The sequence below is a fragment of the Schistocerca gregaria genome, unplaced genomic scaffold (assembly GCF_023897955.1).
Source record: "Schistocerca gregaria isolate iqSchGreg1 unplaced genomic scaffold, iqSchGreg1.2 ptg000384l, whole genome shotgun sequence".
Classification (NCBI taxonomy): Eukaryota; Metazoa; Arthropoda; class Insecta; order Orthoptera; family Acrididae; genus Schistocerca; species Schistocerca gregaria.
This window is the reverse complement of record NW_026061827.1, coordinates 680,636-705,607: the sequence shown is the minus strand read 5'-3', so window position 1 is coordinate 705,607 and position 24,972 is coordinate 680,636.

Below are 24,972 nucleotides of genomic sequence, written 5' to 3'. Positions count from 1 at the left end.
AAACGAGAATAAGGGGACGTGTTAGTTTGTAATAACAACATAAGAAGAACTCTGTTTCGTCATTTGCTTTCGTAACGATGTAAAGCCAGGTCGTCTTGTTGGTAGCTTCTCTCTCGGAAACATTGACATTTATAGTCTGGAAACTTACGTCGCATGCTGACGTTTCTGGTGGCACCACAAGCAACAACACAGAAGCTACAAAACTGAAGCAACCGGAAATAAAGAAGTAATGAAAGACAAGTTTTAGTTACCAAAATATCAATTACATTCCTTTTGCCATGCATTGCAGTTAAACGTGGACCTTAAGATTTTGCACTAGTCGAGGTCTGGCACCCACATAAAACGAGAATAAGGGGGACGTGTTAGTATGTAATAACAACATAAGAAGAACTCTGTTTCGTCATTTGCTTTCGTAATGATGTAAAGCCAGGTCGTCCCTTTGGTAACTTTTCTCTCGGAAACATTGACATTTATAGTCTGGAAACTTACGTCGCATGCTGACGTTTCTGGTGGCACCACAAGCAAGAACACAGAAGCTTCTAAACTGAAGCAATCGGTAATTAAGAAGTAATAAATACAAGTTTTACTTATCAAAATATCAATTACATTCTTTTTGCCATGCATTGCAGTTGAACGTTGACCTTAAGATTGTGCACTAGTCGAGGTCTGGCATCCACAAAAAACGAGAATAAGGGGACGTGTTAGTTTGTAATAACAACATAAGAAGAACTCTGTTTCGTCATTTGCTATCGTAATGATGTAATGGCAGGTCGTCTTGTTGGTAACTTTTCTCTCGGAAACATTAACGTTTATAGTCTGGAAACTTACGTCGCATGCTGACGTTTCTGGTGGCACCACTAGCAAGAACACAGAAGCTTCTAAACTGAAGCAATCGGAATGTAAGAAGTAATAAAAGACAAGTTTTAGTTATCAAAATATCAATTACATTCCTTTTGCCATGCATTGCAGTTGAACGTGGACCTTAAGATTTTGCACTAGTCGAGGTCTGGCAGCCACATAAAACGAGAATGAGGGGGACGTGTTAGTATGTAATAACAACATAAGAAGAACTCTGTTTCGTCATTTGCTTTCGTAATGATGTAAAGCCAGGTCGTCTTGTTGGTAACTTTTCTCTCGGAAACATTGACATTTATAGTCTGGAAACTTACGTCACATGCTGACGTTTCTGGTGGCACCACAAGCAAGAACTCAGAAGCTTCTAAACTGAAGCAATCGGAAATTACGAAGTAATAAAAGACACGTTTTGTTATCAAAATATCAATTACATTCCTTTTGCCATGCATTGCAGTTGAACGTGGACCTTAAGATTTTGCACTAGTCGAGGTCTGGCAGCCACATAAAACGAGAATAAGGGAGACGTGTTAGTATGTAATAACAACATAAGAAGAACTCTGTTTCGTCATTTGCTTTCGTAATGATGTAAAGCCAGGTCGTGTTGTTGGTAACTTTTCTCTCGGAAACATTGACATTTATAGTCTGGAAACTTACGTCGCATGCTGACGTTTCTGGTGGCACCACAAGCAACAACACAGAAGCTTCAAAACTGAAGCAACTGGAAATAAAGAAGTAATAAAAGACAAGTTTTAGTTATCAAAATATCAATTACATTCCTTTTGCCATGCATTGCAGTTGAACGTGGACCTTAAGATTTTGCACTAGTCGAGGTCTGGCAGCTACATAAAACGAGAATAAGGGAGATGTGTAGGAAGGAATAACAACATAAGAAGAACTCTGTCTCGTCATTTGCTTTCGTAATGATGTAAAGCCAGGTCGTCTTGTTGGTAACTTTTCTCTCGGAAACATTGACATTTATAGTCTGGAAACTTACGTCGCATGCTGACGTTTCTGGTGGCACCACAAGCAAGAACACAGAAGCTTCTAAACTGAAGCAATCGGAAATAAAGAAGTAATAAAAGACAAGTTTTAGTTATCAAAATATCAATTACATTCCTTTTGCCATGCATTGCAGTTGAACGTGGACCTTAAGGTTTTGCACTAGTCGAGATTTGACAGCAATATAAAAGGAGAATAAGGGGGACGTGTTAGTATGTAGAAACAACATAAGAAGAACTCTGTTTCGTCATTTGCTTCCGTAATAATGTTTAGCCAGGTCGTCTTGTTGGTAACTTTTCTCTTGGAAACATTGACATTTATAGTCTGGAAACTTACATCGCATGGTGACGTTTCTGGTGGCACCACAAGCAAAAACACAGAAGCTTCTAAACTGAAGCAATCGGAAATTAAGAAGTAATAAAAGACAAGTTTTAGTTATGAAAATATCAATTACATTCCTTTTGCCATGCATTGCAGTTGAACGTGGACCTTAAGATTTTGCACTAGTGTAGGTCTGGCAGCCACATAAAACGAGAATAAGGGGGACGTGTTAGTATGTTATAACAACATAAGAAGAACTCTGTTTCGTTATCTGCTTTCGTAATGATGTTAAGCCAGGTCGTCTTGTTGGTAACTTCTCTCTCGGAAACATTGACATTTATAGTCTGGAAACTTACGCCGCATGCTGACGTTTCTGGTGGCACCACAAGCAAGAACACTGAAGCTTCAAAACTGAAGCAACCGGAAATAAAGAAGTAATAAAAGACAAGTATTAGTTACCAAAATATCAATTACATTCCTTTTGCATGCATTGCAGTTGAACGTGGACGTTAAGATTTTGCACTAGTCGAGGTCTGGCAGCCACATAAAACGAGAATAAGGGGGACGTGTTAGTATGTAATAACAACATAAGAAGAACTCTGTTTCGTCATTTGCTTTCGTAATGATGTTCAGCCAGGTCGTCTTGTTGGTAACTTTTCTCTCGGAAACATTGACGTTTATAGTCTGGAAACTTACGTCGCATGCTGACATTTCTGGTGGCACCACAAGCAAGAACACATAAGCTTCTAAACTGAAACAATCGGAAGTTAAGAAGTAATAAAAGACAAGTTCTAGTTTTCAAAATATCAATTACATTCCTTTTGCCATGCATTGCAGTTGAACGTGGACTTTAAGATTTTGCACTAGTCGAGGTCTGGCAGCCACATAAAACGAGAATAAGGGGGACGTGTTAGTATGTAATAACAACATAAGAAGAACTCTGTTTCGTCATTTGCTTTCGTAATGATGTAAAGCAAGGTCGTCTTGTAGGTAACTTTTCTCTCGGAAACATTGACATTTATAGTCTGGAAACTTACGTCGCATGCTGACGTTTCTGGTGGCACCACAAGCAAGAACACAGAAGCTTCTAAACTGAAGCAATCGGAAATTAAGAAGTAATAAGAGACAAGTTTTAGTTTTCAAAATATCAATTACATTCCTTTTGCCATGCATTGCAGTTGAACGTGGACCTTAAGATTTTTCACTAGTCGAGGTCTGGCAGCCACATAAAACGAGAATAAGGGGGACGTGTTAGTATGTAATAACAACATAAGAAGAACTCTGTTTCTTCATTTGCTTTCGTAATGATGTAAAGCTAGGTCGTCTTGTTGGTAACTTTTCTCTCGGAAACATTGACATTTATAGTCAGGAAACTTACGTCGCAAGCTGACGTTTCTGGTGGCACCACAAGTAAGAACTCAGAAGCTTCTAAACTGAAGCATATCGGAAATTAAGAAGTAATAAAAGACAACTTTTAGTTATCAAAATATCAATTACATTCCTTTTGCCATGCATTGCAGTTGAACGTGGACCTTAAGATTTTGCACTGGACGATGACTGGCAGGCACATAGAACGAGAATAAAGGGGACGTGTTAGTATGTAATAACAACATAAGAAGAACTCTGTTTCGTCTTTTGCTTTCGTAATGATGTAAAGCCAGGTCGTCTTGTTGGTAACTTTTCTCTCGGAAACATTGACATTTATAGTCTGGAAACTTACGTCGCATGCTGACGTTTCTGGTGGCACCACAAGCAAGAACACAGAAGCTTCTAAACTGAAGCAATCGGAAATTAAGAAGTATTAAAAGACAAGTTTTAGTTATCAAAATATCAATTACATTCCTTTTGCCATGCATTGCAGTTGAACGTGGACCTTAAGATTTTGCACTAGTCGAGGTCTGGCATCCACATAAAACGAGAATAAGGGGGACGTGTTAGTATGTAATAACAACATAAGAAGAACTCGGTTTCGTCATTTGCTTTCGTAATGATGTAAAGCCAGGTCGTCTTGTTGGTAACTTTTCTCTCGGAAACATTGACATTTATAGTCTGGAAACTTACGTCGCATGCTAACGTTTCTGGTGGCACCACAAGCAAGAACACAGAAGCATCTAAACTGAAGCAATCGCAAATTAAGAAGTATTAAAAGACAAGTTTTAGTTATCAAAATATCAATTATATTCCTTTTGCCATGCATTGCAGTTGAACGTGGACCTTAAGATTTTGCACTAGTCGAGGTCTGGCATCCACATAAAACGAGAATAAGGGGGACGTGTTAGTATGTAATAACAACATAAGAAGAACTCTGTTTCGTCATTTGCTTTCGTAATGATGTAAAGCCAGGTCGTCTTGTTGGTAACTTTTCTCTCGGAAACATTGACATTTATAGTCTGGAAACTTACGTCGCATGCTGACGTTTCTGGTGGCACCACAAACAAGAACACAGAAGCTTCTAAACTGAAGCAATCGGTAATTAAGAAGTAATAAATACAAGTTTTACTTATCAAAATATCAATTACATTCTTTTTGCCATGCATTGCAGTTGAACGTTGACCTTAAGATTGTGCACTAGTCGAGGTCTGGCATCCACATAAAACGAGAATAAGGGGACGTGTTAGTTTGTAATAACAACATAAGAAGAACTCTGTTTCGTCATTTGCTATCGTAATGATGTAATGGCAGGTCGTCTTGTTGGTAACTTTTCTCTCGGAAACATTAACGTTTATAGTCTGGAAACTTACGTCGCATGCTGACGTTTCTGGTGGCACCACAAGCAAGAACACAGAAGCTTCTAAACTGAAGCAATCGGAAATAAAGAAGTAATAAAAGACAAGTTTTAGTTATCAAAACATCAATTACATTCCTTTTGCCATGCATTGCAGTTGAACGTGGACCTTAAGGTTTTGCACTAGTCGAGATTTGACAGCAATATAAAAGGAGAATAAGGGGGACGTGTTAGTATGTAGAAACAACATAAGAAGAACTCTGTTTCGTCATTTGCTTCCGTAATAATGTTTAGCCAGGTCGTCTTGTTGGTAACTTTTCTCTTGGAAACATTGACATTTATAGTCTGGAAACTTACATCGCATGGTGACGTTTCTGGTGGCACCACAAGCAAAAACACAGAAGCTTCTAAACTGAAGCAATCGGAAATTAAGGAGCAATAAAAGACAAGTTTTAGTTATGAAAATATCAATTACATTCCTTTTGCCATGAATTGCAGTTGAACGTGGACCTTAAGATTTTGCACTAGTCGAGGTCTGGCAGCCACATAAAACGAGAATAAGGGGGACGTGTTAGTATGTAATAACAACATAAGAAGAACTCTGTTTCGTCATTTGCTTTCGTAATGATGTAAAGCAAGGTCGTCTTGTAGGTAACTTTTCTCTCGGAAACATTGACATTTATAGTCTGGAAACTTACGTCGCATGCTGACGTTTCTGGTGGCACCACAAGCAAGAACACAGAAGCTTCTAAACTGAAGCAATCGGAAATTAAGAAGTAATAAGAGACAAGTTTTAGTTATCAAAATATCAATTACATTCCTTTTGCCATTCATTGCAGTTGAACGTGGACCTTAAGGCTTTGCACTAGTCGAGGTTTGGCAGCCACATAAAACGAGAATAAGTGGGACGTGTTAGTATGTAATAACAACATAAGAAGAACTCTGTTTCGTCATTTGCCTTCGTAATGATTTTAAGCCAGGTCGTCTTGTAGGTATCTTTTCTCTCGGAAACATTGACATTTATAGTCTGGAAACTTACGTCGCATGCTGACGTTTCTGGTGGCACCACAGGCAACAACACAGAAGCTTCTAAACTGAAGCAATCGGAAATTAAGAAGTAATAAAAGACAAGTTTTAGTTTTCAAAATATCAATTACATTCCTTTTGCCATGCATTGCAGTTGAACGTGGACCTTAAGATTTTTCACTAGTCGAGGTCTGGCAGCCACATAAAACGAGAATAAGGGGGACGTGTTAGTATGTAATAACAACATAAGAAGAACTCTGTTTCTTCATTTGCTTTCGTAATGATGTAAAGCTAGGTCGTCTTGTTGGTAACTTTTCTCTCGGAAACATTGACATTTATAGTCAGGAAACTTACGTCGCAAGCTGACGTTTCTGGTGGCACCACAAGTAAGAACTCAGAAGCTTCTAAACTGAAGCATATCGGAAATTAAGAAGTAATAAAAGACAACTTTTAGTTATCCAAATATCAATTACATTCCTTTTGCCATGCATTGCAGTTGAACGTGGACCTTAAGATTTTGCACTAGACGATGACTGGCAGGCACATAGAACGAGAATAAAGGGGACGTGTTAGTATGTAATAACAACATAAGAAGAACTCTGTTTCGTCATTTGCTTTCGTAATGATGTAAAGCCAGGTCGTCTTGTTGGTAACTTTTCTCTCGGAAACATTGACATTTATAGTCTGGAAACTTACGTCGCATGCTGACGTTTCTGGTGGCACCACACGCAAGAACACAGAAGCTTTTAAACTGAAGCAATCGGAAATTAAGAAGTATTAAAAGACAAGTTTTAGTTATCAAAATATCAATTACATTCCTTTTGCCATGCATTGCAGTTGAACGTGGACCTTAAGATTTTGCACTAGTCGAGGTCTGGCATCCACATAAAACGAGAATAAGGGGGACGTGTTAGTATGTAATAACAACATAAGAAGAACTCGGTTTCGTCATTTGCTTTCGTAATGATGTAAAGCCAGGTCGTCTTGTTGGTAACTTTTCTCTCGGAAACATTGACATTTATAGTCTGGAAACTTACGTCGCATGCTAACGTTTCTGGTGGCACCACAAGCAAGAACACAGAAGCTTCTAAACTGAAGCAATCGGAAATTAAGAAGTATTAAAAGACAAGTTTTAGTTATCAAAATATCAATTATATTCCTTTTGCCATGCATTGCAGTTGAACGTGGACCTTAAGATTTTGCACTAGTCGAGGTCTGGCATCCACATAAAACGAGAATAAGGGGGACGTGTTAGTATGTAATAACAACATAAGAAGAACTCTGTTTCGTCATTTGCTTTCGTAATGATGTAAAGCCAGGTCGTCTTGTTGGTAACTTTTCTCTCGGAAACATTGACATTTATAGTCTGGAAACTTACGTCGCATGCTGACGTTTCTGGTGGCACCACAAACAAGAACACAGAAGTTTCTAAACTGAAGCAATCGGTAATTAAGAAGTAATAAATACAAGTTTTACTTATCAAAATATCAATTACATTCTTTTTGCCATGCATTGCAGTTGAACGTTGACCTTAAGATTGTGCACTAGTCGAGGTCTGGCATCCACATAAAACGAGAATAAGGGGACGTGTTAGTTTGTAATAACAACATAAGAAGAACTCTGTTTCGTCATTTGCTATCGTAATGATGTAATGGCAGGTCGTCTTGTTGGTAACTTTTCTCTCGGAAACATTAACGTTTATAGTCTGGAAACTTACGTCGCATGCTGACGTTTCTGGTGGCACCACAAGCAAGAACACAGAAGCTTCTAAACTGAAGCAATCGGAATGTAAGAAGTAATAAAAGACAAGTTTTAGTTATCAAAATATCAATTACATTCCTTTTACCATGCATTGCAGTTGAACGTGGACCTTAAGATTTTGCACTAGTCGAGGTCTGGCAGCCACATAAAACGAGAATGAGGGGGACGTGTTAGTATGTAATAACAACATAAGAAGAACTCTGTTTCGTCATTTGCTTTCGTAATGATGTAAAGCCAGGTCGTCTTGTTGGTAACTTTTCTCTCGGAAACATTGACATTTATAGTCTGGAAACTTACGTCACATGCTGACGTTTCTGGTGGCACCACAAGCAAGAACTCAGAAGCTTCTAAACTGAAGCAATCGGAAATTACGAAGTAATAAAAGACACGTTTTAGTTATCAAAATATCAATTACATTCCTTTTGCCATGCATTGCAGTTGAACGTGGACCTTAAGATTTTGCACTAGTCGAGGTCTGGCAGCCACATAAAACGAGAATAAGGGAGACATGTTAGTATGTAATAACAACATAAGAAGAACTCTGTTTCGTCATTTGCTTTCGTAATGATGTAAAGCCAGGTCGTCTTGTTGGTAACTTTTCTCTCGGAAACATTGACGTTTATAGTCTGGAAACTTACGTCGCATGCTGACGTTTCTGGTGGCACCACAAGCAACAACACAGAAGCTTCAAAACTGAAGCAACTGGAAATAAAGAAGTAATAAAAGACAAGTTTTAGTTATCAAAATATCAATTACATTCCTTTTGCCATGCATTGCAGTTGAACGTGGACCTTAAGATTTTGCACTAGTCGAGGTCTGGCAGCTACATAAAACGAGAATAAGGGAGATGTGTAGGAAGGAATAACAACATAAGAAGAACTCTGTCTCGTCATTTGCTTTCGTAATGATGTAAAGCCAGGTCGTCTTGTTGGTAACTTTTCTCTCGGAAACATTGACATTTATAGTCTGGAAACTTACGTCGCATATTGACGTTTCTGGTGGCACCACAAGCAACAACACAGAAGCTTCTAAACTAAAGCAATCGGATATTAAGAAGTAATAAAAGACAAGTTTTAGTTATCAAAATATCAATTACATTCCTTTTGCCATGCATTGCAGTTGAACGTGGACCTTAAGATTTTGCACTAGTCTAGGTCTGGCAGCCACATAAAACGAGAATAAGGGGGACGTGTTAGTATGTAATAACAACATAAGAAGAACTCTGTTTCGTCATTTGCTTTCGTAATGATGTAAAGCAATGTCGTCTTGTAGGTAACTTTTCTCTCGGAAACATTGACATTTATAGTCTGGAAACTTACGTCGCATGCTGACGTTTCTGGTGGCACCACAAGCAAGAACACAGAAGCTTCTAAACTGAAGCAATCGGAAATTAAGAAGTAATAAGAGACAAGTTTTAGTTATCAAAATATCAATTACATTCCTTTTGCCATTCATTGCAGTTGAACGTGGACCTTAAGGCTTTGCACTAGTCGAGGTTTGGCAGCCACATAAAACGAGAATAAGTGGGACGTGTTAGTATGTAATAACAACATAAGAAGAACTCTGTTTCGTCATTTGCCTTCGTAATGATTTTAAGCCAGGTCGTCTTGTAGGTATCTTTTCTCTCGGAAACATTGACATTTATAGTCTGGAAACTTACGTCGCATGCTGACGTTTCTGGTGGCACCACAAGCAACAACACAGAAGCTTCTAAACTGAAGCAATCGGAAATTAAGAAGTAATAAAAGACAAGTTTTAGTTTTCAAAATATCAATTACATTCCTTTTGCCATGCATTGCAGTTGAACGTGGACCTTAAGATTTTTCACTAGTCGAGGTCTGGCAGCCACATAAAACGAGAATAAGGGGGACGTGTTAGTATGTAATAACAACATAAGAAGAACTCTGTTTCTTCATTTGCTTTCGTAATGATGTAAAGCTAGGTCGTCTTGTTGGTAACTTTTCTCTCGGAAACATTGACATTTATAGTCAGGAAACTTACGTCGCAAGCTGACGTTTCTGGTGGCACCACAAGTAAGAACTCAGAAGCTTCTAAACTGAAGCATATCGGAAATTAAGAAGTAATAAAAGACAACTTTTAGTTATCCAAATATCAATTACATTCCTTTTGCCATGCATTGCAGTTGAACGTGGACCTTAAGATTTTGCACTGGACGATGACTGGCAGGCACATAGAACGAGAATAAAGGGGACGTGTTAGTATGTAATAACAACATAAGAAGAACTCTGTTTCGTCTTTTGCTTTCGTAATGATGTAAAGCCAGGTCGTCTTGTTGGTAACTTTTCTCTCGGAAACATTGACATTTATAGTCTGGAAACTTACGTCGCATGCTAACGTTTCTGGTGGCACCACAAGCAAGAACACAGAAGCTTCTAAACTGAAGCAATCGCAAATTAAGAAGTATTAAAAGACAAGTTTTAGTTATCAAAATATCAATTATATTCCTTTTGCCATGCATTGCAGTTGAACGTGGACCTTAAGATTTTGCACTAGTCGAGGTCTGGCATCCACATAAAACGAGAATAAGGGGGACGTGTTAGTATGTAATAACAACATAAGAAGAACTCTGTTTCGTCATTTGCTTTCGTAATGATGTAAAGCCAGGTCGTCTTGTTGGTAACTTTTCTCTCGGAAACATTGACATTTATAGTCTGGAAACTTACGTCGCATGCTGACGTTTCTGGTGGCACCACAAACAAGAACACAGAAGCTTCTAAACTGAAGCAATCGGTAATTAAGAAGTAATAAATACAAGTTTTACTTATCAAAATATCAATTACATTCTTTTTGCCATGCATTGCAGTTGAACGTTGACCTTAAGATTGTGCACTAGTCGAGGTCTGGCATCCACATAAAACGAGAATAAGGGGACGTGTTAGTTTGTAATAACAACATAAGAAGAACTCTGTTTCGTCATTTGCTATCATAATGATGTAATGGCAGGTCGTCTTGTTGGTAACTTTTCTCTCGGAAACATTAACGTTTATAGTCTGGAAACTTACGTCGCATGCTGACGTTTCTGGTGGCACCACAAGCAAGAACACAGAAGCTTCTAAACTGAAGCAATCGGAAATAAAGAAGTAATAAAAGACAAGTTTTAGTTATCAAAATATCAATTACATTCCTTTTGCCATGCATTGCAGTTGAACGTGGACCTTAAGGTTTTGCACTAGTCGAGATTTGACAGCAATATAAAAGGAGAATAAGGGGGACGTGTTAGTATGTAGAAACAACATAAGAAGAACTCTGTTTCGTCATTTGCTTCCGTAATAATGTTTAGCCAGGTCGTCTTGTTGGTAACTTTTCTCTTGGAAACATTGACATTTATAGTCTGGAAACTTACATCGCATGGTGACGTTTCTGGCGGCACCACAACCAAAAACACAGAAGCTTCTAAACTGAAGCAATCGGAAATTAAGGAGCAATAAAAGACAAGTTTTAGTTATGAAAATATCAATTACATTCCTTTTGCCATGCATTGCAGTTGAACGTGGACCTTAAGATTTTGCACTAGTCGAGGTCTGGCAGCCACATAAAACGAGAATAAGGGGGACGTGTTAGTATGTAATAACAACATAAGAAGAACTCTGTTTCGTCATTTGCTTTCGTAATGATGTAAAGCAAGGTCGTCTTGTAGGTAACTTTTCTCTCGGAAACATTGACATTTATAGTCTGGAAACTTACGTCGCATGCTGACGTTTCTGGTGGCACCACAAGCAAGAACACAGAAGCTTCTAAACTGAAGCAATCGGAAATTAAGAAGTAATAAGAGACAAGTTTTAGTTATCAAAATATCAATTACATTCCTTTTGCCATTCATTGCAGTTGAACGTGGACCTTAAGGCTTTGCACTAGTCGAGGTTTGGCAGCCACATAAAACGAGAATAAGTGGGACGTGTTAGTATGTAATAACAACATAAGAAGAACTCTGTTTCGTCATTTGCCTTCGTAATGATTTTAAGCCAGGTCGTCTTGTAGGTATCTTTTCTCTCGGAAACATTGACATTTATAGTCTGGAAACTTACGTCGCATGCTGACGTTTCTGGTGGCACCACAGGCAACAACACAGAAGCTTCTAAACTGAAGCAATCGGAAATTAAGAAGTAATAAAAGACAAGTTTTAGTTTTCAAAATATCAATTACATTCCTTTTGCCATGCATTGCAGTTGAACGTGGACCTTAAGATTTTTCACTAGTCGAGGTCTGGCAGCCACATAAAACGAGAATAAGGGGGACGTGTTAGTATGTAATAACAACATAAGAAGAACTCTGTTTCTTCATTTGCTTTCGTAATGATGTAAAGCTAGGTCGTCTTGTTGGTAACTTTTCTCTCGGAAACATTGACATTTATAGTCAGGAAACTTACGTCGCAAGCTGACGTTTCTGGTGGCACCACAAGTAAGAACTCAGAAGCTTCTAAACTGAAGCATATCGGAAATTAAGAAGTAATAAAAGACAACTTTTAGTTATCCAAATATCAATTACATTCCTTTTGCCATGCATTGCAGTTGAACGTGGACCTTAAGATTTTGCACTAGACGATGACTGGCAGGCACATAGAACGAGAATAAAGGGGACGTGTTAGTATGTAATAACAACATAAGAAGAACTCTGTTTCGTCTTTTGCTTTCGTAATGATGTAAAGCCAGGTCGTCTTGTTGGTAACTTTTCTCTCGGAAACATTGACATTTATAGTCTGGAAACTTACGTCGCATGCTGACGTTTCTGGTGGCACCACAAGCAAGAACACAGAAGCTTTTAAACTGAAGCAATCGGAAATTAAGAAGTATTAAAAGACAAGTTTTAGTTATCAAAATATCAATTACATTCCTTTTGCCATGCATTGCAGTTGAACGTGGACCTTAAGATTTTGCACTAGTCGAGGTCTGGCATCCACATAAAACGAGAATAAGGGGGACGTGTTAGTATGTAATAACAACATAAGAAGAACTCGGTTTCGTCATTTGCTTTCGTAATGATGTAAAGCCAGGTCGTCTTGTTGGTAACTTTTCTCTCGGAAACATTGACATTTATAGTCTGGAAACTTACGTCGCATGCTAACGTTTCTGGTGGCACCACAAGCAAGAACACAGAAGCTTCTAAACTGAAGCAATCGGAAATTAAGAAGTATTAAAAGACAAGTTTTAGTTATCAAAATATCAATTATATTCCTTTTGCCATGCATTGCAGTTGAACGTGGACCTTAAGATTTTGCACTAGTCGAGGTCTGGCATCCACATAAAACGAGAATAAGGGGGACGTGTTAGTATGTAATAACAACATAAGAAGAACTCTGTTTCGTCATTTGCTTTCGTAATGATGTAAAGCCAGGTCGTCTTGTTGGTAACTTTTCTCTCGGAAACATTGACATTTATAGTCTGGAAACTTACGTCGCATGCTGACGTTTCTGGTGGCACCACAAACAAGAACACAGAAGTTTCTAAACTGAAGCAATCGGTAATTAAGAAGTAATAAATACAAGTTTTACTTATCAAAATATCAATTACATTCTTTTTGCCATGCATTGCAGTTGAACGTTGACCTTAAGATTGTGCACTAGTCGAGGTCTGGCATCCACATAAAACGAGAATAAGGGGACGTGTTAGTTTGTAATAACAACATAAGAAGAACTCTGTTTCGTCATTTGCTATCGTAATGATGTAATGGCAGGTCGTCTTGTTGGTAACTTTTCTCTCGGAACCATTAACGTTTATAGTCTGGAAACTTACGTCGCATGCTGACGTTTCAGGTGGCACCACAAGCAAGAACACAGAAGCTTCTAAACTGAAGCAATCGGAATGTAAGAAGTAATAAAAGACAAGTTTTAGTTATCAAAATATCAATTACATTCCTTTTGCCATGCATTGCAGTTGAACGTGGACCTTAAGATTTTGCACTAGTCGAGGTCTGGCAGCCACATAAAACGAGAATGAGGGGGACGTGTTAGTATGTAATAACAACATAAGAAGAACTCTGTTTCGTCATTTGCTTTCGTAATGATGTAAAGCCAGGTCGTCTTGTTGGTAACTTTTCTCTCGGAAACATTGACATTTATAGTCTGGAAACTTACGTCACATGCTGACGTTTCTGGTGGCACCACAAGCAAGAACTCAGAAGCTTCTAAACTGAAGCAATCGGAAATTACGAAGTAATAAAAGACACGTTTTAGTTATCAAAATATCAATTACATTCCTTTTGCCATGCATTGCAGTTGAACGTGGACCTTAAGATTTTGCACTAGTCGAGGTCTGGCAGCCACATAAAACGAGAATAAGGGAGACATGTTAGTATGTAATAACAACATAAGAAGAACTCTGTTTCGTCATTTGCTTTCGTAATGATGTAAAGCCAGGTCGTCTTGTTGGTAACTTTTCTCTCGGAAACATTGACGTTTATAGTCTGGAAACTTACGTCGCATGCTGACGTTTCTGGTGGCACCACAAGCAACAACACAGAAGCTTCAAAACTGAAGCAACTGGAAATAAAGAAGTAATAAAAGACAAGTTTTAGTTATCAAAATATCAATTACATTCCTTTTGCCATGCATTGCAGTTGAACGTGGACCTTAAGATTTTGCACTAGTCGAGGTCTGGCAGCTACATAAAACGAGAATAAGGGAGATGTGTAGGAAGGAATAACAACATAAGAAGAACTCTGTCTCGTCATTTGCTTTCGTAATGATGTAAAGCCAGGTCGTCTTGTTGGTAACTTTTCTCTCGGAAACATTGACATTTATAGTCTGGAAACTTACGTCGCATATTGACGTTTCTGGTGGCACCACAAGCAACAACACAGAAGCTTCTAAACTAAAGCAATCGGATATTAAGAAGTAATAAAAGACAAGTTTTAGTTATCAAAATATCAATTACATTCCTTTTGCCATGCATTGCAGTTGAACGTGGACCTTAAGATTTTGCACTAGTCTAGGTCTGGCAGCCACATAAAACGAGAATAAGGGGGACGTGTTAGTATGTTATAACAACATAAGAAGAACTCTGTTTCGTTATCTGCTTTCGTAATGATGTTAAGCCAGGTCGTCTTGTTGGTAACTTCTCTCTCGGAAACATTGACATTTATAGTCTGGAAACTTACGCCGCATGCTGACGTTTCTGGTGGCACCACAAGCAAGAACACTGAAGCTTCAAAACTGAAGCAACCGGAAATATAGAAGTAATAAAAGACAAGTATTAGTTACCAAAATATCAATTACATTCCTTTTGCATGCATTGCAGTTGAACGTGGACGTTAAGATTTTGCACTAGTCGAGGTCTGGCAGCCACATAAAACGAGAATAAGGGGGACGTGTTAGTATGTAATAACAACATAAGAAGAACTCTGTTTCGTCATTTGCTTTCGTAATGATGTTCAGCCAGGTCGTCTTGTTGGTAACTTTTCTCTCGGAAACATTGACGTTTATAGTCAGGAAACTTACGTCGCATGCTGACATTTCTGGTGGCACCACAAGCAAGAACACATAAGCTTCTAAACTGAAACAATCGGAAGTTAAGAAGTAATAAAAGACAAGTTCTAGTTTTCAAAATATCAATTACATTCCTTTTGCCATGCATTGCAGTTGAACGTGGACCTTAAGATTTTGCACTAGTCGAGGTCTGGCAGCCACATAAAACGAGAATAAGGGGGACGTGTTAGTATGTAATAACAACATAAGAAGAACTCTGTTTCGTCATTTGCTTTCGTAATGATGTAAAGCAAGGTCGTCTTGTAGGTAACTTTTCTCTCGGAAACATTGACATTTATAGTCTGGAAACTTACGTCGCATGCTGACGTTTCTGGTGGCACCACAAGCAAGAACACAGAAGCTTCTAAACTGAAGCAATCGGAAATTAAGAAGTAATAAGAGACAAGTTTTAGTTATCAAAATATCAATTACATTCCTTTTTCCATTCATTGCAGTTGAACGTGGACCTTAAGGCTTTGCACTAGTCGAGGTTTGGCAGCCACATAAAACGAGAATAAGTGGGACGTGTTAGTATGTAATAACAACATAAGAAGAACTCTGTTTCGTCATTTGCCTTCGTAATGATTTTAAGCCAGGTCGTCTTGTAGGTATCTTTTCTCTCGGAAACATTGACATTTATAGTCTGGAAACTTACGTCGCATGCTGACGTTTCTGGTGGCACCACAGGCAACAACACAGAAGCTTCTAAACTGAAGCAATCGGAAATTAAGAAGTAATAAAAGACAAGTTTTAGTTTTCAAAATATCAATTACATTCCTTTTGCCATGCATTGCAGTTGAACGTGGACCTTAAGATTTTTCACTAGTCGAGGTCTGGCAGCCACATAAAACGAGAATAAGGGGGACGTGTTAGTATGTAGTAACAACATAAGAAGAACTCTGTTTCTTCATTTGCTTTCGTAATGATGTAAAGCTAGGTCGTCTTGTTGGTAACTTTTCTCTCGGAAACATTGACATTTATAGTCAGGAAACTTACGTCGCAAGCTGACGTTTCTGGTGGCACCACAAGTAAGAACTCAGAAGCTTCTAAACTGAAGCATATCGGAAATTAAGAAGTAATAAAAGACAACTTTTAGTTATCCAAATATCAATTACATTCCTTTTGCCATGCATTGCAGTTGAACGTGGACCTTAAGATTTTGCACTAGACGATGACTGGCAGGCACATAGAACGAGAATAAAGGGGACGTGTTAGTATGTAATAACAACATAAGAAGAACTCTGTTTCGTCTTTTGCTTTCGTAATGATGTAAAGCCAGGTCGTCTTGTTGGTAACTTTTCTCTCGGAAACATTGACATTTATAGTCTGGAAACTTACGTCGCATGCTGACGTTTCTGGTGGCACCACAAGCAAGAACACAGAAGCTTTTAAACTGAAGCAATCGGAAATTAAGAAGTATTAAAAGACAAGTTTTAGTTATCAAAATATCAATTACATTCCTTTTGCCATGCATTGCAGTTGAACGTGGACCTTAAGATTTTGCACTAGTCGAGGTCTGGCATCCACATAAAACGAGAATAAGGGGGACGTGTTAGTATGTAATAACAACATAAGAAGAACTCGGTTTCGTCATTTGCTTTCGTAATGATGTAAAGCCAGGTCGTCTTGTTGGTAACTTTTCTCTCGGAAACATTGACATTTATAGTCTGGAAACTTACGTCGCATGCTAACGTTTCTGGTGGCACCACAAGCAAGAACACAGAAGCTTCTAAACTGAAGCAATCGGAAATTAAGAAGTATTAAAAGACAAGTTTTAGTTATCAAAATATCAATTATATTCCTTTTGCCATGCATTGCAGTTGAACGTGGACCTTAAGATTTTGCACTAGTCGAGGTCTGGCAGCTACATAAAACGAGAATAAGGGAGATGTGTAGGAAGGAATAACAACATAAGAAGAACTCTGTCTCGTCATTTGCTTTCGTAATGATGTAAAGCCAGGTCGTCTTGTTGGTAACTTTTCTCTCGGAAACATTGACATTTATAGTCTGGAAACTTACGTCGCATATTGACGTTTCTGGTGGCACCACAAGCAACAACACAGAAGCTTCTAAACTAAAGCAATCGGATATTAAGAAGTAATAAAAGACAAGTTTAAGTAATCGAAATATTAATTATTTCCTTTTTGTCATGCATTGCAGTTGAACGTGGACCTTAAGATTTTGCACTAGTCGATGTGTGGCAGCCACATAAAACGAGAATAAGGGGGACGTGTTAGTATTTAATAACAACATAAGAAGAACTCTGTTTCGTCATTTGCTTTCGTAATGATGTTAAGCCAGGTCGTCTTGTTGGTAACTTTTCTTTCGGAAACATTGACATTTATAGTCTGGAAACTTACGTCGCATGCTGACGTTTCTGGTGGCACCACAAGCAAGAATACAGAAGCTTCTAAACTGAAGCAATCGGAAATTAAGAAGTAATAAAAGACAACTTCTAGTTATCAAAATATCAATTACATTCCTTTTGCCATGCATTGCAGTTGAACGTGGACCCTAAGATTTTGCATTAGTCGAGGTCTGGCAGCCACATAAAGCGAGAATAAGGGGGCGTGTTAGTATGCAATAACAACATAAGAAGAACTCTGTTTCGTCATTTGCTTTCGTAATGATGTAAAGCCAGAACGTCTTGTTGGTAACTTTTCTCTCGGAAACATTGACATTTATAGTCTGGAAACTTACGTCGCATGCTGACGTTTCTGGTGGCACCACAAGCAACAACACAGAAGCTTCTGAACTGAAGCAATCGGAAATAAAGAAGTAATAAAAGACAAGTTTTAGTTATCAAAATATCAATTACATTCCTTTTGACATGCATTGCAGTTGAACGTGGACCTTAAGATATTGTACTAGTCGAGGTCTGGCATCCACATAAAACGAGAATAAGGGGGACGTGTTAGTATGTAATAACAACATAAGAAGAACTCTGTTTCGTCATTTGCTTTCGTAATGATGTTAAGCCAGGACGTCTTGTAGGTAACTTTTCCCTCGGAAACATTGACATTTATAGTCTGGAAACTTACGTCGCATGCTGACGTTTCTGGTGGCACCACAAGCAACAACACAGAAGCTTCTAAACTGAAGCAACCGGAAATAAAGAAGTAATAAAAGACAAGCTTTAGTTATCAAAATATCAATTACATTCCTTTTGCCATGCATTGCAGTTCAACGTGGACCTTAAGATTTTGCACTAGTCGAGGTTTGGCAGCCACATAAAACAAGAATAAGGGGGACGTGTTAGTATGTAATAACAACATAAGAAGAACACTGTTTCGTCATTTGCTTTCATAATGATGTAAAGCCAGGTCGTCTTGTTGGTAACTTTTCTCTCGGAAACATTGACATTTATAGTCTGGAAACTTTCGTCACATGCTGACGTTTCTGGTGGTACCACAAGCATGAACACAGAAGCTTCTAAACTTAATGCAATCGGTAATTAAGGAGTAATAAAAGACAAGTTGTAGTTAACAAAGTATCAATTACATTCCTTTTGCCATGCATTGCAGTTGAACGTGGACCTTAAGATTTTGCACTAGTCGAGGTCTCGCAGCCACAAAAAACGAGAATAAGGAGACGTGTTAGTATGTAATAACAACATAAGAAGAACTCTGTTTCGTCATTTGCTTTCGTAATGATGTAAAGCCAGGTCGTCTTGTTGGTAACTTTTCTCTCGGAAACAATGACGTTTATAGTCTGGAAACTGATGTCGCATGCTGACGTTTCTGGTGGCACCACAAGCAAGAACACAGAAGCTTCTAAACTGAAGCAATCGGAAATTAAGAAGTAATAAAAGACAAGTTTTAGTTATGAAAATATCAATTACATTCCTTTTGCCATGCATTGCAGTTGAATGTGGACCTTAAGATTTTGCACTAGTCTAGGTCTGGCAGCCACATAAAACGAGAATAAGGGGGACGTGTTAGTATGTTATAACAACATAAGAAGAACTCTGTTTCGTCATTTGCTTTCGTAATGATGTAAAGCCAGGTCGTTCTGTTGGTAACTTTTCTCTCGGAAACATTGACATTTATAGTCTGGAAACTTACGTCGCATGCTGACGTTTCTGGTGGCACCACAAGCAAGAACACAGAAGGTTCAAAACTGAAGCAAATCGGAAATTAAGAAGTAATGAAAGACAAGTTTAAGTTATCAAAGTATTAATTATTTCCCGTTTATCATGTATTGCAGTTGAACGTGGACCTTAAGATTTTGCACTAGGCTAGGACTGTCAGCCACATAAAACGAGAATAAGGGGGACGCGTTAGTATGTAATAACAACATAATAAGAACAGTGTTTCGTCATTTGCTTTCATAATGATGTAAAGCCAGGTCGTCTTGTTGGTAACTTTTCTCTCGGAAACATTGACATTTATAGTCTGGAAACTTACGTCGCATGCTGACGTTTCTGGTGGCACCACAAGCAAGAACACAGAAGCTTCTAAACTGAAGCAATCGGAAATAAAGAAGTAATAAAAGACAAGTTTTAGTTATCAAAATATCAATTACATTCCTTTTGCCATGCATTGCAGTTGAACGTGGACCTTAAGGTTTTGCACTAGTCGAGATTTGACAGCAATATAAAAGGAGAATAAGGGGGTCGTGTTAGTATGTAGAAACAACATAAGAAGAACTCTGTTTCGTCATTTTCTTTCGTAATAATGTTTAGCCAGGTCGTCTTGTTGGTAACTTTTCTCTTGGAAACATTGACATTTATAGTCTGGAAACTTACATCGCATGGTGACGTTTCTGGTGGCACCACAAGCAAAAACACAGAAGCTTCTAAACTGAAGCAATCGGAAATTAAGAAGTAATAAAAGACAAGTTTTAGTTATGAAAATATCAATTACATTCCTTTTGCCATGCGTTGCAGTTGAACGTGGACCTTAAGATTTTGCACTAGTCTAGGTCTGGCAGCCACATAAAACGAGAATAAGGGGGACGTGTTAGTATGTTATAACAACATAAGAAGAACTCTGTTTCGTTATCTGCTTTCATAATGATGTTAAGCCAGGTCGTCTTGTTGGTAACTTCTCTCTCGGAAACATTGACATTTATAGTCTGGAAACTTACGTCGCATGCTGACGTTTCTGGTGGCACCACAAGCAAGAACACTGAAGCTTCAAAACTGAAGCAACCGGAAGTAAAGAAGTAATAAAAGACAAGTATTAGTTACCAAAATATCAATTACATTCCTTTTGCATGCATTGCAGTTGAACGTGGACCTTAAGATTTTGCACTAGTCGAGGTCTGGCAGCCACATAAAACGAGAATAAGGGGGACGTGTTAGTATGTAATAACAACATAAGAAGAACTCTGTTTCGTCATTTGCTTTCGTAATGATGTTCAGCCAGGTCGTCTTGTTGGTAACTTTTCTCTCGGAAACATTGACGTTTATAGTCTGGAAACTTACGTCGCATGCTGACATTTCTGGTGGCACCACAAGCAAGAACACATAGGCTTCTAAACTGAAACAATCGGAAGTTAAGAAGTAATAAAAGACAAGTTTTAGTTTTCAAAATATCAATTACATTCCTTTTGCCATGCATTGCAGTTGAACGTGGACCTTAAGATTTTGCACTAGTCGAGGTCTGGCAGCCACATAAAACGAGAATAAGGGGGACGTGTTAGTATGTAATAACAACATAAGAAGAACTCTGTTTCGTCATTTGCTTTCGTAATGATGTAAAGCAAGGTCGTCTTGTAGGTAACTTTTCTCTCGGAAACATTGACATTTATAGTCTGGAAACTTACGTCGCAAGCTGACGTTTATGGTGGCACCACAAGTAAAAACTCAGAAGCTTCTAAACTGAAGCAATCGGAAATTAAGAAGTAATAAAAGACAACTTTTAGTTATCCAAATATCAATTACATTCCTTTTGCCATGAATTGCAGTAGAACGTGGACCTTAAGATTTTGCACTAGTCGATGACTGGCAGGCACATAGAACGAGAATAAAGGGGACGTGCTAGTATGTAATAACAACATAAGAAGAACTCTGTTTCGTTATTTGCTTTCATAATGATGTAAAGCCAGGTCGTCTTTTTGGTAACTTTTCTCTCGGAAACATTGACATTTATAGTCTGGAAACTTACGTCGCATGCTGACGTTTCTGGTGGCACCACAAGCAAGAACACAGAAGCTTCTAAACTGAAGCAATCGGAAATTAAGAAGTAATAAGAGACAAGTTTTAGATATCAAAATATCAATTACATTCCTTTTGCCATTCATTGCAGTTGAACGTGGACCTTAAGGTTTTGCACTAGTCGAGGTTTGGCAGCCACATAAAACGAGAATAAGTGGGACGTGTTAGTATGTAATAACAACATAAGAAGAACTCTGTTTCGTCATTTGCCTTCGTAATGATGTTAAGCCAGGTCGTCTTGTAGGTATCTTTTCTCTCGGAAACATTGACATTTATAGTCTGGAAACTTACGTCGCATGCTGACGTTTCTGGTGGCACCACAGGCAACAACACAGAAGCTTCTAAACTGAAGCAATCGGAAATTAAGAAGTAATAAAAGACAAGTTTTAGTTTTCAAAATATCAATTACATTCCTTTTGCCATGCATTGCAGTTGAACGTGGACCTTAAGATTTTTCACTAGTCGAGGTCTGGCAGCCACATAAAACGAGAATAAGGGGGACGTGTTAGTATGTAATAACAACATAAGAAGAACTCTGTTTCTTCATTTGCTTTCGTAATGATGTAAAGCTAGGTCGTCTTGTTGGTAACTTTTCTCTCGGAAACATTGACATTTATAGTCAGGAAACTTACGTCGCAAGCTGACGTTTCTGGTGGCACCACAAGTAAGAACTCAGAAGCTTCTAAACTGAAGCATATCGGAAATTAAGAAGTAATAAAAGACAACTTTTAGTTATCCAAATATCAATTACATTCCTTTTGACATGCATTGCAGTTGAACGTGGACCTTAAGATTTTGCACTAGACGATGACTGGCAGGCACATAGAACGAGAATAAAGGGGACGTGTTAGTATGTAATAACAACATAAGAAGAACTCTGTTTCGTCATTTGCCTTCGTAATGATGTTAAGCCAGGTCGTCTTGTTGGTATCTTTTCTCTCGGAAACATTGACATTTATAGTCTGGAAACTTACGTCGCATGCTGACGTTTCTGGTGGCACCACAAGCAACAACACAGAAGCTTCTAAACTGAAGCAATCGGAAATTAAGAAGTAATAAAAGACAAGTTTTAGTTATCAAAATATCAATTACATTCCTTTTTCCATGCATTGCAGTTGAATGTGGACTTTAAGATATTGCACTAGTCGAGGTCTGGCAGCCACATAAAACGAGAATAAGGGGGACATGTTAGTATGTAATAACAACATAAGAAGAACTCTGTTTCGTCATTTGCTTTCGTAATGATAAAAAGCCAGGTCGTCTTGTTGGTAACTTTTCTCTCGGAAACATTGACATTTATAGTCTGGAAACTTATGTCGCATGCTGACGTTTCTGGTGGCACCACAAGCAAGAACACAGAAGCTTCTAAACTGAAGCAACCGGAAATAAAGAAGTAATAAAAGACAAGTTTTAGTTATCAAAATATCAATTACTTTCCTTTTGCCATGCATTGAAGTTGAAGGTGGACCTTAAGATTTTTCACTAGTCGAGGTATGGCAGCCACATAAAACGAGAATAAGGGGGACGTGTGAGTATGTAATAACAACATAAGAAGAACTCTGTTTCGTCATTTGCTTTCGTACTGATGTTAAGCCAGGTCGACTTGTCGTCAACTTTTCTTTCAGAAACATTGACGTTTATAGTCTGGAAACTTACGTCGCATGCTGACGTTTCTGGTGGCACCACAAGCATCAACACAGAAGCTTCTAAATTGATGCAATCGGAAATTAAGAAGTAATAAAAGACAAGTTTTAGTTATCAAAATATCAATTACATTCCTTTTGCCATGCATTGCAGTTGAACATGGACCTTAAGATTTTGCACTAGTCGATGACTGGCAGGCACATAGAACGAGAATAAAGGGGACGTGCTAGTATGTAATAACAACATAAGAAGAACTCTGTTTCGTTATTTGCTTTCATAATGATGTAAAGCCATGTCGTCTTGTTGGTAACTTTTCTCTCGGAAACATTGATATTTATAGTCTGGAAACTTACGTCGCATGCTGACGTTTCTGGTGGCACCACAAGCAAGAACACAGAAGCTTCTAAACTGAAGCAATCGGAAATTAAGAAGTAATAAGAGACAAGTTTTAGTTATCAAAATATCAATTACATTCCTTTTGCCATTCATTGCAGTTGAACGTGGACCTTAAGGTTTTGCACTAGTCGAGGTTTGGCAGCCACATTAAAGGAGAATAAGGGGGACGTGTTAGTATGTAATAACAACATAAGAAGAACTCTGTTTCCTAATTTGCTTTGATAAAAATGTAAAGCCAGGTCGTATTGTTGGTAACTTTTCTGTATGAAACATTGACATTTATAGTCTGGAAACTAACGTCGCATGCTGACGTTTCTGGTGGCACCACAAGCAAGAACACAGAAGCTTCCAAACTGAAGCAATCGGAAATTAAGAAGTAACAAGAGATAAGTTTTAGTTATCAAAATATCAATTACATTCCTTTTGCCATGGATTGCAGTTAAACGTGGACCTTAAGATTTTGCACTAGTCGAGGTCTGGCAGCCACATAAAACGAGAATAAGGGGGACGTGTTAGTATGTAACATCAACATAAGAAGAAATCTGTTTCGTCATTTGCTTTCATAATGATGTAAAGCCAGGTCGTCTTGTTGGTAACTTTTCTCTCGGAAACATTGACATTTATAGTGTGGAAACTTACGTCGCATGCTGACGTTTCTGGTGGCACCTCAAGCAAGAACACAGAAGATTCTAAACTGAAGCAATCGGAAATTAAGAAGTAATAAAAGACAAGTTTTAGTTATCAAAATATCAATTACATTCCTCTTGCCATGCATTGCAGTTGAACGTGGACCTTAAGATTTTGCACTAATCGAGGTCTGGCAGCCACATAAAACGAGAATAAGGGGGCGTGTTAGTATGTAATAACAACATAAGAAGAACTCTCTTTCGTCATTTGCTTTCGTAATGATGTAAAGCCATGTCGTCTTGTTCGTAACTTTTCTCTCGGAAACATTGACATTTATAGTCTGGAAACTTACGTCGCATGCTAACGTTTCTGGTGGCACCACAAACAACAACACAGAAGCTTCTAAACTAAAGCAATCGGAAATTAAGAAGTAATAAGAGACAAGTTTTAGTTATCAAAATATCAATTACATTCCTTTTGCCATGCATTGCAGTTGAACATGGACCTTAAGATTTTGCACTAGTCGATGACTGGCAGGCACATAGAACGAGAATAAAGGGGACGTGCTAGTATGTAATAACAACATAAGAAGAACTCTGTTTCGTTATTTGCTTTCATAATGATGTAAAGCCATGTCGTCTTGTTGGTAACTTTTCTCTCGGAAACATTGATATTTATAGTCTGGAAACTTACGTCGCATGCTGACGTTTCTGGTGGCACCACAAGCAAGAACACAGAAGCTTCTAAACTGAAGCAATCGGAAATTAAGAAGTAATAAGAGACAAGTTTTAGTTATCAAAATATCAATTACATTCCTTTTGCCATTCATTGCAGTTGAACGTGGACCTTAAGGTTTTGCACTAGTCGAGGTTTGGCAGCCACATTAAAGGAGAATAAGGGGGACGTGTTAGTATGTAATAACAACATAAGAAGAACTCTGTTTCGTCATTTGCCTTCGTAATGATGTTAAGCCAGGTC